This window comes from Pyxicephalus adspersus, chromosome 7 (genome assembly GCF_032062135.1).
Source record: "Pyxicephalus adspersus chromosome 7, UCB_Pads_2.0, whole genome shotgun sequence".
NCBI classification, from domain to species: Eukaryota; Metazoa; Chordata; class Amphibia; order Anura; family Pyxicephalidae; genus Pyxicephalus; species Pyxicephalus adspersus.
In genome coordinates, this window is record NC_092864.1 from 67,002,229 (window position 1) to 67,019,682 (window position 17,454).

General features: G+C 37.5%; 1 protein-coding gene across 1 annotated transcript in view; it reads right to left on the reverse strand.

Annotated features, from left to right (window-relative positions):
* Positions 1–5,236, reverse strand: part of SLC29A4 (solute carrier family 29 member 4) — a 26,665-nt gene extending 21,429 nt beyond the window's left edge. Inside the window, exon 1 of the mRNA XM_072418848.1 lies at positions 5,098–5,236. The gene's annotated coding sequence lies outside the window, so the exon portion shown is untranslated. The remainder of the gene's footprint in view (positions 1–5,097) is intronic.
* Positions 5,237–17,454: the final 12,218 nt, after the last annotated feature.

The window sequence follows — 17,454 nt, forward strand, 5'->3', positions numbered from 1 at the left end:
TTATTATTATTATTATTTATTCTTTAGATTTATGTTGTTCCCAGAGGTTTCCTATTTATAGATTGTTCAGGTGAACCAGGAAAGTTATCAGTATTTCTTGTTGATAGTATTTGTGTGAGCAAACCCAGACATGACATGAGCTGGGCCCTTCATTGCCACATCAGAAGCTGAAATAGGGAAAAGTAAATTACAGCCAGAGGGTGATTAGATCAAATCAAAGCCAGATGCTGCATGGGGGCAGCGGACAAACAATGAAACTCTCCGATATCTTAGTGGACTGGTGGATGTTTCAAATGTACTTAAACCAGGAACCGGATGCCCAAGGCAGCTGAGTACACAAGAGAAAGTAACAGCTTTGTTATATTGTGATGGATGTAAAGATCTGTATCTTTACTGAAACAAACACATATGTGAAAATGTAAAAGTTTACCTATGGACAAATAGAAATCTTACATATATGGAGCAATCTTCCAACAGCATAAATAAACAGTTTTTGTTTTCTTACCTCTAATAACATTTTTTATTATTTTTGCAACAGTTTTATTACCTCTTAATCCAGATAATAGATTTATTATTTTTCCTCCTGTTTGGACTAAGTGAAGACTCTGTACATTCTGCAATGAATTTCACTGCAGTGTTGTCACCCCATATCATTTTTACCAAATCCATCACTAGAATTTTCACCTCTTCAGGGTTTAAGCCATCTAATAACCTCCCTAGCGGTCTAATTCCATCCAAATTCCATGCAAAAAGCGGTACAATTTTTTGCATGGAAATGTATTTTTCATTGTAGGCTGTGTAAGCATAACTCACTGATATTTATTAAGTTTGATACATTTAAAAATAAACTTTAAATAACAAAACACAAAAATCCGTAAAAAAATAAATAAATAAAAAAAATATTTAAACATGTAATGTAAGTGTACAGTAGCTAATATAATATATATAATATATTTATACATTGGATATATTAAATATAATAAAATTATATTAAATATATAATAATATATTATATATTGGACTCAATACAGCTAATTTGTATTGAATCCAATATAAAACTACTTGAAAGTCCTGGCGCACTGACGTCACCAGGAAACCCCGTAGATCGAATCTGCACTTTGCGGCTGGAGATCGGAGGAGGCAGACGTGTCCCCAGGACCTGCGGGGACGCCGGGGGACAGCAATGGAACCTGCTTTTAGGTACCCTGAGTCTGATTTAGAATTATCGCTTTTTTTTATCGCTTTATCGATTACCGCTAGGGGGGTTAACCAATAACATAACTCCTGCACATGTGCATAGCAGTTTGGTAATTCTTTGCAGCCAGCTATGCCAGGATCAAACACTGAGATGGGCATGAAAATCACAGTATACATTATAGAGAAATTTGCAAACTGGCAGGTACAGTTTTTTTGTTTTATTGCAGAAAAGACACTGGGCCTGATTTATTAAAGTGCTTTGAGACAGGAGAAGATAGACTATCGTGGGAGAACCTGGGTAATCCAGCAAACCTGGAATGGATTTCCTCAAACTCATTTGCTATTATTTGGCAATGTTTTCAATCGACAACGTAAGTTCCAGGTTTGCTGGATTGCCCAGGTCCTCCCAGAATAGTCTATCTTCTCCAGCCATGGAGAGCTTTAATAATTCAGGCCCATTGTCTGTCGCTTCTGTAATAAAGATAATAAAGAACCTGCATGCTCATATTTTTTTTACTTTTACCCACTATAACTTTTTACCTACTCTCACCTGGCAAGTGATCTTACTGGAATAAAAAATTACCGGAAAAATTTAGTTAGTAGTTATGGGAATTGGAGTTGAGAAAAAGGGAGTTTTCCCTCTCACTTACTACTTGGATAAAAAAAAAGACACAAGGAACACAGGAGACACAGGAAGTGACAGGAGGCACAGGTGACACGGGGGTCACCACAGACACAGAGGAACACTGGAACAGAACAAAGGCAGGGGAATAACAAACTGGGAGCAGTTTGGTAATTCTTTGCAGCCAGCTATGCCAGGATCAAACACTGAGATGGGCATGAAAATCACAGTATACATTATAGAGAAATTTGCAAACTGGCAGGTACAGTTTTTTTGTTTTATTGCAGAAAAGACACTGGGCCTGATTTATTAAAGCGCTTTGAGACAGGAGAAAATAGACTATCGTGGGAGAACCTGGGTAATCCAGCAAACCTGGGATGGATTTCCTCAAACTCATTTGCTATTATTTGGCAATGTTTTCAATCGACAACGTAAGTTCCATATTTGCTGGATTGCCCAGGTCCTCCCAGAATAGTCTATCTTCTCCAGTCGTGGAGAGCTTTAATAATTCAGGCCCATTGTCTGTCGCTTCTGTAATAAAGATAATAAAGAACCTGCATGCTTTAATTTTTTTTTACATTTTACCCACTATCACTTTACCTACTCTCACCTGGCAAGTGATCTTACTGGAATAAAAAATGAACGGAAAAATTTAGTTAGTAGTTATGGGAAATGGAGTTGAGAAAAAGGGAGTTTTCCCTCTCACTTACTACTTGGATAAAAAAAAAAAAAGACACAAGGAACACAGGAGTCACAGGAAGTGACAGGAGGCACAGGTGACACGGGGGTCACCACAGACACAGAGGAACACTGGAACAGAACAAAGGCAGGGGAATAACAAACTGGGCAACAAGAGGTTAACACAGGAGCTGGACAGGGAAAGCACTTTATTAACAGACAGGTGTGGAGGAAATGCTCAGCAGAGCCAGGGGGCTCGGCACTAGTGGAGACACATTGAACGACCGCTGAGTGCTATGTCTGAGCTAGCTAAATACCCAGGGGTGATTAAGAGGATATTTCATGATTGTTCGTCGGGAGGAACGATAGTGATTAAATCTGGAACAGCAGGCATGCCCGAGGTCAGAACTGCCTCCATGCGCCGGAGACATGCACCTGTGCTTTAGTGGGGACTAGGTAAGTGTAAAAATTAGCACAATGCCCTGGATGAGAGAGAGAGAGAGAGAGAGAGAGAGAATGTGGGAACATGTCCAAAGTAAAAAAATAAAGTATTTATTGTTTCTGTAAATTTAAGTTAAAGCAAACATGTTATTTAGCTGATTTCCGACTTTTAAATTCATGTCAGAGCCTTTGAACAACTTCTGTTAGCAGAATGGCTAGATTGTTCGGAGGGAGCTACAGGATTATACCCCAAAAAATTTAAAAAGCAAGAATTTTTAGTTTTTTTTTTTTTTGCAAACAAAATAAAAAGCTTGGGTGGAAAAAAAATGTGTGGGTTAATTTGCATCTGGGAGCACATTAGCACCCCAAAGCAACAACAAGTTTTTGTCCCATGTCAGTGAGCAAAATGTTTGAAATGCCTTAAAGCTGTAGGCGGCAATGTATACAAAATAAACTAATAACTGTGTGGGGTTCCCTTCACCCTGACATCAGGATCCTTCTCAGGGAAGAAACCAGGCTGACCCGGAAAAAGGGGGAGCAGTAAATGTGTACCCCGCTCTCCTGCCATATCAGCCCCCTAAAACTTGTTTAGTAAAAATAAAAAGGGGCATTGGGTGTGTAACCCCCTTCAGGCTCCTACCCCAATCCACCCGTGCTGAAACAGCCCACCATGCACTGCCAAAGATGCTGCACAATTGTTTGTATATTGTGGGCTATTGGAAAGCCCATTTGCTGTAGCAAATTAAAAACTACTTAAGTGCAGAACTAAAGTGAAAACAAAAAGATGAATTACCTATGTTAAAAGAAAATAAACTGGGAAAATGATGGAAATAAAAAAGATGTTATACAATAACTCCCTTATACAATAACTCCCATGTCCCCAGTTAATAAGTTTTCATACAATTTCCTGGCTTTTGTAAGATGAAATGATTAGTGGACATCACAAATGTACACGGCTTAGAAACGTGTTACAGGGATTCTGTGCATTTGGCCCATGGCCCCATTTTTTTATTACACAGTATTTATATGGCGCCAACATTGTACACAGCGCTGTACAAAGTCCATAGTCATGTCACTAGCTGTCCCTCAAAGGAGCTCACAATCTAATGTCCCTATCATAGCCATATGTCAATACAGTCTAAGGCCAATTTTTGGGGGTGAAACTGCAGATTTTTTAGGAATGTAGGAGAAAACCCACGCAGACACTGTGAGAACCTGCAAACTCCATGCAGATAGTGCCCTGGATGAGATTTAAACCTGGGACCTAGCACTGCAAAGGCCAGAGTGCTAACCACTGAGTGCTAACCTCTTAGCCATTTTGACATAAAAAAAAACGCCTTTACTGATTTAGCTAATAACTAAATTTGAAATTCTTCTAAATCAGATCTGTGATTTGACGTTCTCTAGCACACTGCACAACCAATCAGGTGTTAGCTTTATTCTCTTACTTCCCTACCTCCAATCTGCCCATAGGATTATAAATGATCCATATGAGTGGATCAGTGGTGCGGATAACATTAATGCAGAATCAGAAAACAATTATTTTTATTATTATTACTATTATTAAACAGGATTTATAGCGCCAACATATTACGCAGCGCTGTACATTAAATAGGGGTTGTATGACAGACAGATACAGACACAGGAGGAGGGGGAGAGGACCCGAAGAGCTTACAATCTAGGAGGTGGGGGACGTATCACACAATAGGAGGGGATAAGATGCAGGGTTTGGGAAGTGATCTTTACTTATTTGATATATAATTACTTATACATTACTTATTTATTATATCTGATTATTGGACATATAGGGTAATGAAGGGCTCATGTATTGTGGGCAAAGTATCTGGGGTGGAATGATATTCTGGACAATGTTTATTAATGATGTAACCTTATCTGATATTGGTAAATGATTTATATTTACAAATAATAATGTGTGTAAGATCTATCTGTATTTATATAATAATATCTGGGGGTGCAGTACACAACACACACATATGGATCCTCATCATACATTGCTTCCCATCTGTTGATCTCCTCCCAGGTTCAATATATCAGCCATAGGATCCATAGCTGGAGCTCCCCCACAATGACACCCAACAGGTCCCCACCAATATATATCCCAGCCAGATGTAATGCCAGAAAGAGGAGTATCACCTTACCAATCAGGACAATGGACAGCTCCGATACAGATCGCCAGCAAAACAGGCAGAAGCTGAAAAATAAAGCAACTCCGCCCCGACAATGATTGCATAAATCCCAGGGATCACAAATCCCTACCTACAGGATCCCTCCCGTGCGCGCCCCCGCAGACAGGGCTGCGCGCTCCCGATCTCCATAGATACAGCACAGCCACACTCTGCTGCGTCTGTATTCCTCATCCTTCTCCATGATAAAGGCATCCTATATCCGTGTGTTACATTGAACTCTGGATTCCTTACCAGTATAAATGATGTCTGAATAGATTCTAACCAAAAACATGGCGGCGCCCAGAACAGAGACACCCCCTCCCCCTCCATCCACCTCCTCCTCTGTCTGCACAGCCTGTGTTATGCTGCATGTCAGCCCAGTGCTCTAATACATCAATTCAGGGATTGTGTATCATTTTATCTGCTATGGATATATAAATATAGATAGAGTGTAAGCTCTTCAGGGCAGGGTCCTCTCCTGCTCCTGTGTCACTGTCTGTATCTAACTGTCATTTACAATCCCTATTTAATGTACAGCGCTGCGTAATATGTTGGCGTCATATAAATCCTGTTTATTATTATTATTATTATAATAATAATAATAACCCCTATTTAATGTACAGCACTGCGTAATATGTTGGTGCTATATAAATCCTGTTTGATAATAATAATAACCCCTATTAAAAGGAACAGTGCTGCATAATATGTTGGCACTATATAAATCCTGTTTGATAATATTAATAATAATAACCCCTTTTTAATGTACAGCGCTATGTAATATGTTGGCGCTATATAAATCCTGTTTGATAATAATAATAATAATAATAATAATATTTTGAATTATTTTGTATTGGATTGGATACAGGAGTTTGTATTCAATCCAATACAAAATTTGTTTGAATGAGTTTCAATTTGAATTTCCCGCACACACGCCGACGTCATCGTACACGCCGGCGTACACGCTACGGAGGGAGAAGAAGCCGGCCGGCTTCTTCTCCGCCGGCTGGCTTTTTCTTCCCAGGGAAGGCACCCGAAGCTGGAGGACGATGCTTGAACACGACGATGGATGATCGCAGCGGGACCAGGTAAGTGATTGATAAACCCGAACTTTTCTCACTGTATGAAAATACAGTGAGAAAAGTTCGGGTTTATCGATAATTAACTATTTAAGTAACTATTTTAAGCCCGTACCAAGGTCGGGCTTATCGCTCAGCTGGTTAATGTACAGTGCCCCCTAATATGCTAGTGCTATAAAAATTCCCGTTTAATAATATTAATATTAATATTATTAAACAGGATTTATGTAGCGCCAACATATTACGCAGCGCTGTACAATAAATAGGGGTTGCAAATGACCAAATAATACAGACAGTGATACAGGAGGAGAGGACCATGCCCCGAAAAGCTTACAATCTAGTAGGTGGGGGAATTTACACACAATAGGATGGGAGATATGTAGTGGTGGGAAGTAGTGATAGTTTCAAAAGACAGTTGTTAAAAAATTCTAAGGTCTCCCCTTACCCCTGAGGAAGCCCGGTTAGGGCGAAATGCGTCGGGTGGGACACCTTACCGCCATCACCAACCCAGTATGATACTACACCATATTGCTATTTTTGGTGAAACTAGTGGCTATATGTTAGCCTAGGATTCATTAATAGAGACACAGCTCCTAATCTTTTAAATTAAATTGTTGTTGGAACAATAACATTTTGTGTTTTTAAATTTAACTCGGGTTGCCCTTCAAAAGCCTGGCTTTCCCTCCTCTTCTTCTCTTCCTCCCACAGATACACTATATGTAATCACAGGCTGGGCAAATAGGAGTCCACTCCTCTTTGATTATCCATTGGGGCTATTCTTTCGGCTGGAACAAACTAACAAACGTCAGTTCATTTAGGTTTGCAAGCCGCAGATTCATGGGACTATTTCCTGAAAATCATCAATCTAGTGCAGTGATTTTCAACCACTGTGCCGCGACACACTAGTGTGCCACGAGAGATCTTTAGGTGTACCGTGGGAAATTATCTAATTACCATTGTCGAGTGTCTGTGCTGTAGTGACTGGCAGAGTAATGTAATCATCCCCGGCCTCTTTCCAGTCACATGCAACAGCTTGCAGCATCCCCGGCCTCTTTCCAGTCACATGCACTCTGTCCATCTCAGCATCCCCAGCACACTCTGTGCATCTAAGTATCAAAATTTATGCCTGGCAGCCAATGGGTAGATTAGTTCCTAGTCATTTTCCTGTCCTACTATTGGCTGCTAGTCCTATTTAGGTCTCTTCTTAAATAATCACCCTGGCTTGACCCTGACCTACCAGTTGCTCTGACCTTGGCCTGTTCTGACAACCATTTTTGCCTGCCAGCTGTCCCAACTTCAGACCGTCTTGACCACGAGTATTGTCTGCCGAGTGCACCAACCCTGAACTATCTCTGCAACAATTATTGCTTGTCACCAGCCTCAACCATCTTCCAGCAGCAAAGCATTGCAGTGGCCCATTATCATTTTGCCCCACCTTAGTCATGTCCAAGGAAAATTATGCCACCTCTTAGGTCATTTGAGCATTTAAAGCCGAGTCCGCACTTGACTCATATGGACGGTACCCACAGCCTCTATTACTTTTGAAGTGCACAGACTTCCAAGTGGATGAAGGTATGAATACATTAGTTTAGTTTGGTATGAGCCAAAATTCTGTGTATTTTTAATTGGTATTAATATATTTGTATTTTTAATTGGTATTTATATATTTTGTACTATTAAATACTCATGAGATCCATCCAAGTGTTGGTTCCTGTGTGGGTTCATGGCATCTGTACTGTGTGATTCTGGCCCACCACTTATTGTTAGCCATATTTATGAACATCATTTTACTTAGTGAGTAATATCTAAGCCAAAACTAATGTTGAATGTGATACATTTTTGTCAATATGTCACAACCTAAATTATGTTTTCTATAGCTAGATTGTATATTCGCATACTCACTCCCCTGAAGAAGTTGAAACGGAACGTGTTGAGTAGTGGAAGAAGCATTGAAATATATGAATACCTTGATTTATTGGATGTATTGTTTGCTGAGGGCAGAATAAAATACAATTAGTTTTTATATATATGGGGTTTAAGAATTATCTGTACCTGCAAAATCCTTTCCAATTTGCTTTTATTCACTGTTTTATTATACATTGTTTTTTTTTTTTTTTTGTTTGGTCACTTTCCCACTTTTGTATGCTTAGTATACCTAATTTTATTTATTATATATAATAAAATAAACAGATTGAAGATTGTCAGCTAGACGGAAATCTGTATTTCACAAAAATCACATTTCCTCCCTGCCTAATAACTGTTGACATAAGATATCAGCTACATAGGAGATACGTTGCTTCAACCAGATAGAGCTGTCTGCTAGATAAAGAAATAAATGGACCTGATTATTGTGTGACACTAGAAAACAGATAGTGGAATCTGTGCTAAGACAAAAAGGACTGCACCTGTTTATTGCCCTAACTTACCTTTGCAGTTGGGGTAGTCCTGCCTTGCAAGGGTTTATTGCTCATTAAAACCACAAAGTTTTTTTTTACTGTATTCTCTCACGCCTGCTCTGCACAATCAGAGCTAGTTTCTTAATTTTTTTACATATTTATTTGGTGGACATTTTAGGCTTATTACACATAATTTGCCATTTAATATCTTAGTAATGATTTGTTTGTGCAATAATGATTTTATTGGGGGAATATTTAGTAGTTTTTTTATGTTTTTTACTTCTTTATTATAACATCAGTTTTTATTTGTTTTCTAATGGCATTTACATCATCATGCAATATATCTGCAATGTTAATATTATTTTACAAATGCAATATCTTGTTATTGGGAAGACATTTGAGAAGAATAAAATTGTTTAATGGTTTATAAATGGCTTGCAATATCTTTGTAAAAAAGATCAAAATACAACTTGAAATATTTTTTTTTATGTTTATAATTTAGTATTCTATTTGAGTAATTTAGGGCAGGTAAGTATGGCTGCTTTCAAAATCATGTATCTGTATATTTGGTATTGGTAAATGTCACATTGGATGCAAAATTGCCTAAGAGTGTTGATTTTCCAATCTTCTATATAGTAAATTATGAATTTTATTTTATTGAATAGGATATATTGGGTGAATATTCATTCAAGTCTAAAAGGAAAGAGCAGATAAAACGGGTGTATGTATGGCGATGTGCCAAACCATATTCCTTCAAACACTTCCTTTTAAGTAATTACTCAATTGGTACTGTGTCAGTTACCATCTTGAATATTTTTTGGAAAAGATTTCATAGTGGCTGATACAATATAAGCATCTGTAATTTGCTTTTAAAGCTTATTTCCACTGGGTTTCAGTCATCATTGTCATGAAGCACATCTCACAAGCTTGTTGAATTTAATATAATTCTTTGTTTTGATGAATGTTGTAAAGGACTGTTATGCCTTACAGGGAGTCCCAGCTTAATGTCTTCAAAATCTTCATTGGTGGGGCCATTTTTTATCCCCAGGTATTGACTGAAAGGGATGCTCCAAATAAGTTGTTTGGGATGTGCACTGCTGGCATTGACAATATACCGTACTAGCGAAAGTAGGATCTTCAAATATTCTTATTTCGTTAATATGGGAATTTTATTATTTTGTTATCAAATTGTAAGCTGAATTTCAGATTGGCAAAATCAAATTAGTAGGTCTCTGCCCTGCTCACTTGCAGTCCAAGCTTCTCAAAGAGTTCTGCATTATTTAAAAGTTTATTTAAGCCACAGATTTATTTGAGTTAAATGTTCTTACTTTATCTCTTTTTTAAGCTTCTAAGCTTCCATAGCTTTTAGGTGGTATATTCGATAGACTCATTTATATTTTCTTAGTAATATTTAATAGATTAAGACTGATTTCAAATAGTAACACGTGTATGAATTTTTAGAAGGACTCTTTTCCTCCCATGCCTGCCTGGGTTTGTCTCTTTTAGTCATCTATCCTATATTGAAGCACCTTCCTGGTTGTTTTTAGAAACTTAACACTTTGTGTTTAAAAAATGTCTTTTGTTTAACATATACGTCCTCAAGTGTATATTTGGTCCTTTGAAGAAGCAGTCATTTCTGAGAAACATGTCAGACAAATTAGGTTTTAAAATAGTGGAATGCACTTGAAGGGATGGATGTGCTCCACTTTAGATTTATTTAGATAACACAACTTTACAAGCTATTATTATTTAGATAACACAATTTTACAAGTAATATGCTATGTGTCCTGAATACGGCTCTTGATCATTGATCTGTAAAAGTATCTTTTTCTTATCATATTGCTAACATTTGCTTTAAATATAAATAATTTATTATATGAATAAAGACAGTTTATATGTTTTTGCCAATGCCTTTAAAATCCTTCTTGTATCTGACTTATTTTCATGCAAAATGTCTGCATAAGGAACCAATATTTTTGTATATTGATATTGATTGGAATCAATAGTCTTGAATATTCTTCAATAATAAGTTGTTCTAGTGAAGAAGCTTTATAGTAGTCACCTAGGTCAGGTGGTCCTTATGCTCTTGAGTGTTTATGCTTTATTAAAACTAAAAAACATTTTTTTGAGTTGTTTTACTTTTTACATGAATGAATATGAAATATCATTCTCTTCTATGCATATACCTTATAGGATTTATATAACTTTATAATAAATCCCAACACAGGATTATATCTAAGAAAGATAACACCATTTGGAGCCTTCATTCGACCTATATCTCTAACTAATGTTGACATAAAATTATTCAAAATAATGGCTTATAGATTGGCATAATTAATGGCAGCATGGTTGGCTCGGTGGCTAGCACTCACTAGGTCACAGGTTCAAATCTCGGACAGTACAGTATTTGAATGAAATTTGAATGTTCTTACTGTTTTTGAGTGGGTTTCCTCCAGGCACTCTGGTTTCCTCCAACATCCCAAAACAAATGGTTATGGCTATGGTAGACACATTAGATTGTGAACCCTATTTGAGGGACAGCTAGTGATATGATAATGGACTGTGTAAAATTCTGCATAATATGTTGGCACTATATAATTGCTATTTAAAAATAATAATGTTTCCTATCTACCATAACTCATGCCATCAAGTTGGTTTGATTAAAGGACAAGCTGCAAATACTAACATCTGTAAGCTGTTGGCAGTACATGAACTTTACAAATATAACACTACAGTGAATCAGGGCCTAAAAAGATATATACTGGAATAGCAATTGATAATTTAAATGTAAAATGACTTTTTCAAGTACTAAAAAAATTGGGTTTTAATGGCTTTAATTTAATTCAATATATGATTCCCACAAAAGAACAAAAAAAAGAACAAAACAAGGTTGCCCACTTTTACCACTATTTTTCTATCTTACTTAATAAGTACCTCTGACTTCATTTGTATTAAGGTACGAAACGAAGAAATAAGATCTGCGCTTTTTGAAGATGATTTTTATTTTTACAACTAATCCTAATAAAAACTTTTTGTCATTATCAAAAATATTATCAGACTATGGTCAACTTGCCTTTTTTAAAGGTAAACCCTACAAAATAGGTTATCTCTCTCTAGAAGATCGCACATAATTTTATTGTTTTGATCCTATAATCACAAAACATCACATTGCCTATTTGAGTATAAAACTTTGCAAGGGTCCCTGCTCTCTCTACACACTGAATCATTATTAAAATTTATAAGGATCTAAATCTATGACAACATTTTCCATTATCTCTTTAGAAAGAATCTCTATGGTTAGGATGTTTTGTATGGTACGTTTTGTCTACTACAAACTTCTGTCTAGTGTTCTATCTTCTGTTCTATCTACTACAAATTTCACCCTTATTCCTGAAAACAAAAATATGTCCAATCATGAAAAAAAGTGTTTCTTTACCTCACCCGTCCTCCTTTTTTGGGATTATCCTGGTTTCCTTCAAACAGCTTGTAGTTTTATCTAGGAGACCTGATTGAAACATAGCTTTAATATTAGGTCCCTTGTTGATAAAGCTAATAGAAAGACACTCATTTTTGAGGCAGCTTCAGGACTATACCCCTTTCTGAGGCTTTTTTTGTACCTACAAATGTGGTCATATGTTTCCTGCATACTTTAAAATCTTTTCCTTGTGGGACTGTGAAACCGGGAACTTGATGGGCCAACTGTTTGGACCTAACCCGGTCAAAAGTGCTATTTCAGATGTATATCTAAGATTGTCCTCCAATACAATCCAAGTGGACAACTCTCCAGGTCTCAAGAGATGGACGACCTTCTTTCTTGACTAAACAAATACTTATTTGTTACAATTGTTCATCTAGACCTGGTCAGCCATCCCAGTACAGGGAAATGGCCCTAACGCTCTTCCATGGGGCCCATGTCTTGCCATATATTACCATTTTGATGGGGCTCAACTCATCTTCCGTAGGTGTTAAGTGTAGTTTCAACAACGCAGATCTAAACTATATGTTTTGACATTAACCCAAGATCAATTTGTTCCCAAAAAATGATTCTAGCTTTGTTCTAAACTAGTGAATTACCTACCTCTGATGATGGAGTGGGCTATATTCCATCACTGAATTTTAGATCACCAGAGTTCTTGTAATATGGGGATGCAAGAGACTTCTTTAGGTAAGGTAAAAGGCCTTACTTCAGGTCTGGATCCCTTTGGACCCCCCTCGCTGAAACTCTTCCTGGAAAAACTAAAAGTTACTGGGCACTTCTATGGGAGTTTTTTTTATCAACATTTCCCCAATTCATACTGTACAGTCAAAAAAAAATTGTTTGAACTATCTTCATGGTACATCATCAGACTGCCTTCTAATGACCCACCAATTGTGCTGTGAAATCTCTGTAATATTCTAACTCAATATTATGCTGTAAATTCATGTTCCAAAACCTGTCATTGTGTTGTTTTCAAGTAAATTTTATTTGTGGTCACCAAAATATCTTTTTTTTTTACTGTTTTATGACTCTTCCAGTTTGTTTTGTCATCTTCTGTTATCTTTGATGTATAATTCTATGGTTGTGTTTTCCTCCAATAAAAATATGAAAATAGAACCTTTCTGAAATTCTTGTAGAAGGATAAGTGAGTTCATATAGTAATTAACAAACTCTATTTATTATATTATATTGGGATGGCATCTATTTTCTTAATTTATGAACATATAATCTTGCAAACTAGTTAGATATAACAGGGACTGGATTTTAAATATCTTAAAGCTTAACTATTGATATTGAAAGTAAAAAAAACACATCCCTGATTGTTGCGTAGCAATTTTACATTCATACCAGCACTTTTATTATATTCTTCCCTTGATATATGATAATAAAACACACAGTATGTGGTGGGACGTCAATAAACTTTTCAAAAAACTTTATACAGCATCCAAAAATTCACCTATTCATGGAGATTCACAATTTCCACAGGCAATGATTCATCAGCCTATGACTACTGGGAAAGAAAATGGTCTAGTTTGAGTAAAGGATTTAAGGTCTCCAGATTAAAAACATTTCTTTAAATCCCATAAAATACACCCATTAATACATTAAATAAATTAATACATTAAATGAATAAATAAATGTATCCTCACATGTCAATGTTAATTAGGATTTGGCATTATATTATTTTATTATGAGCTAAGTGAGGGTTGTCTGTTAAATTGAGTTAAAATTAAATGTATCACATTACTCACAACTAAAGGCATAATATAAATCTTTGATATCTGTTCTAGAGAAAACATTCTTGCCCTAGGAATTTGACAAATTAGTGAATGCTAATCCTCTATCTATATAAAAATTATATAAACTAATACATTAAATGTTTCATAAACATCTAATTTTAGGAACAAGAAGATGACCTAGATGGACCAGCTTGAATAATATCATAATAGGATTTTCCTGCATCAGTAAAATACTGACAAATGAAATTAAGAGGGAAACATAAATATAATTTTAAATATACAGTCTACTTTGCCTTTGTAGTTCTCCATCAGCACCTATGAAACACTAAATTTGAGATTGCTTTTGATGCATTTATTGGAACATATTATTAATATTATTATTAATAATAATAAATGGGATTTATATAGCGCCAACATAATATGCAGCGCTGTACATAAATAGGGGTTGCAAATGACAGACAGATACAGACAGTGACACAGGAATAGAGGACCCGGCCCTGAAGAGCTTACAATCTAGGTGGTAGGGGAAGTACCATAGTTTGAACATAATAACGTACATAGAAAATGTTGAGAATTTTTTTCTTTAGATGTTTAGATTTATTATTACTATTTTTTAGCTATTGAGATTAGACATCCTCTTTTTTTTAATTTATTTTATTTTTATTGCAACCAAACAAAAATAATACAAAAAATAATACAGTGGTACAAACCATCATAATACAACAGTAAAGAATCTGGATTACAATATTTAGATATGGAGAGGTTAAGGCTGGGTCTACATAGATGTTTTTAAAAATGCATGTAAATGTTCCTACAGTGTTTAGGCTTAGTCTACATGGACATTTTTTCAGCTTTTAACCTGAGGCTTAAAAAGACCATGTTTGAAATGTGCATGCATTCCAACGGGTTAATCTATACCAGGACGTTTCCTTGAGGCACGTTTATGAGCGTCATCCATAACGCTGCTTGCAACATTTAAAAAAATTAAAACAGAAAAAAAATGCAGGTAAACACTTCCAATAATTCAATTTTTTGGCGCTTTCCTGGGTTTATAAGCTTTTAAAGCGTAAACGAAAAAACATGGGAAAGCGCGGCATAGACGTTTTCCAGCGCTTAAAAGGGAAGCTTTAAAACGCTAATAAAAGTGCATAAAAATGCACATGAATGCAGTAGGAATGTTTACATGTGTTTTTAAAAATGTCCGTGTAGACCCAGCCTTAATATTTTCATATTAAAGTTTATATGGTGAGGTGTGGGAATTAGTGGGGATTTGTAGTTTCTAATAAGGAAGGGGGTGGTGGTGGTGATGCCATTTGCTGACAACAAAAAATCATGGTTGCTCATTTTAGGTTGCAGGTTCTATTGTGTCAATCATTTTTATTGGGTTTTTCACATACAGATACAACAAGATACAAAAAAACAAACAAACACAATACTGGTAATGCGCCTGGGTACACAAACCACAGCCAACTCCAAGAATCCTTTTATCAAGTTTTATTATCGTCATAAAACAAGACAAGGGTTATTTACAGATGTTAAGTCCGATAAGCGTAGTACAGAAGGGTAAGGCCAAGGCAGGTCAGGAACAATCCGAGGTCAGGGCAGGCGGCAGACAAGAGTGGTCAACAAACAATCCGAGGTTAGGGCAGGCAGAGTTCAGTCAAGAGTGGTCACAAACAATCTGAGGTCAGGGCGGGCAGAGTTCAGGCAGAATCAGTTTTCAGACCAGGTCGCTATGGTAATGACAAGCTGGATTAACATAAACCAACACAAAGAACGCACTCAAGCACACTGTGTTCACAGAGGCTTATAGTGGGCAATGGTGTTCAGGACAGGTTCTCCTTAAATGGCCTCAGTGTCCTTGCGCCACCTGGCGCCATTTGATAGGAGGGTAACTGAATCCCCTGCAGCCGATTGGCCGCAGGGAATTCAAACTAACTATGTCCCGCCCCGCGGAGAGGCAGCCAAGTGACACGCCCTCGGGGGGTACAAGAGGCATGTGTGGTAGCGCACGCACCTCTTCCCACAGCACCCCTGGGACGTGCACTACTTTGCACATCCAAAGGAGTGCTGAGAACAGGACTTTCAGTAATCACGTTCGTAGAGATGCAAGGGATCCCGCCTGGCCGAACAGTAGTTCGGCTAGGACGGATCCCTCCGCCTGCAGAGAGAGACACGCTGCGAGCAGGGCAGCAGCCTCGGCCATGCAGCCTGCTGCAGCGGCATCTCCCTCTGCGGCTGGGATCCCCAGGGACGCCGCGGACTTGCAGGACAGGTAAGTTCCTTACAATACTGATACAAGGTAATATCACATGTAAACTAAGGGTGTTTGCCAGGAAACAAAGTACAGAACATTCGATACTCACTTAAAAAATGTAGACTTGAGGGTATGTGCCCTCATGAACGTAGTATCACCTGTATACAGCAATGTGAGCAATAGTATATAACCACATAGGGTACATTCTTGGTGCACCCAGGAACCTGAAAAAACAATGTAACCCTGAATTGGTAACAACAAAAAAAAAAAAAGAGGGAGGGGAAAGGAAGGAAAACATAGAAAAAAAGGGGGGGAGGAAAGGGATCCGGGAGGGAATAAATACCATAAACCAAATCAACAGATTGGCCCACAGGGGTGTGGGGAGGGAGGGTAAGGGGGAAACAATGGGCAGGGGTGGTAATGTAACAAAGGCAGCCTTTGGTGTAGAAAAAAAAAAAAAAACATTGTATGCATAGATATTTTAAGTTATATACGCTTGAATTTAGGGAGATTCTTTAAACCAGTCGGTTTGGTGTGTTAAAGGACGCCAGAGGGGGGACCTGTCCATTTTGTAGTATGCCCCGTAGTTGGCCATCATCAGAGGTGTTCCAAGACAGAAATAATACTTTGCCAATCACAGGAGGAAAAGCCAGGCTGTCAAATAATGGGGTCATGGGGCCAGGGTGTGTGGAAAGTTTAACATTGCGAATCAAAGTATCCCATATTTGCATTAGGTCATAGGTGAGACCGAGTGCAGGGAGAGCTGATTGTAGAAGAGAACAGTCCACCCACGGTAAGGATCTGAGATTAATTGGAGAGAGAGAATTCTCTAATACAACCCATTCTTTGTCCATTTCACTGTAAAACCAGTCAATCAGACACACCAGAATAGATTTAATAAGTAATAGGCTATCATGTCTGGGGCCCCTACGCCACCCCTATTCAGGTTGCAGGTTCTAAAATTTTGCATTAACAATGCTTAAATATCTGAGTATTTGTATTGAAGGCAATAAAAACAGGTTTGAGTAAACTTTTCTGAGCAATGACTATTAAGTCTTCCTTTTTCATAATGTGGTTCACCCGACATGGTAAACCAATGGTATATGGGAGGAGGGATGTTTTGCTTCCAAAAACCTGGAATACAGGCTTTCGCTGCCATGAGTAAATGACCCAGCAAAGATTTTTTATATCTTTTTCCTGGACATAGTGGTCACATGTAGTAGGGCTAATGCTGGATTGCTAACGATGATAATACCAGTTTCGTGGCACATAATTTCAGGTGCTTTGGACCAAAAGGGAGTACTGAACATCTCCATAATATGTGAAGCATAGTGCCTGATTCTTAATGACACCGCCAGCAAACTGCACTGGCCTGTGGGAATGT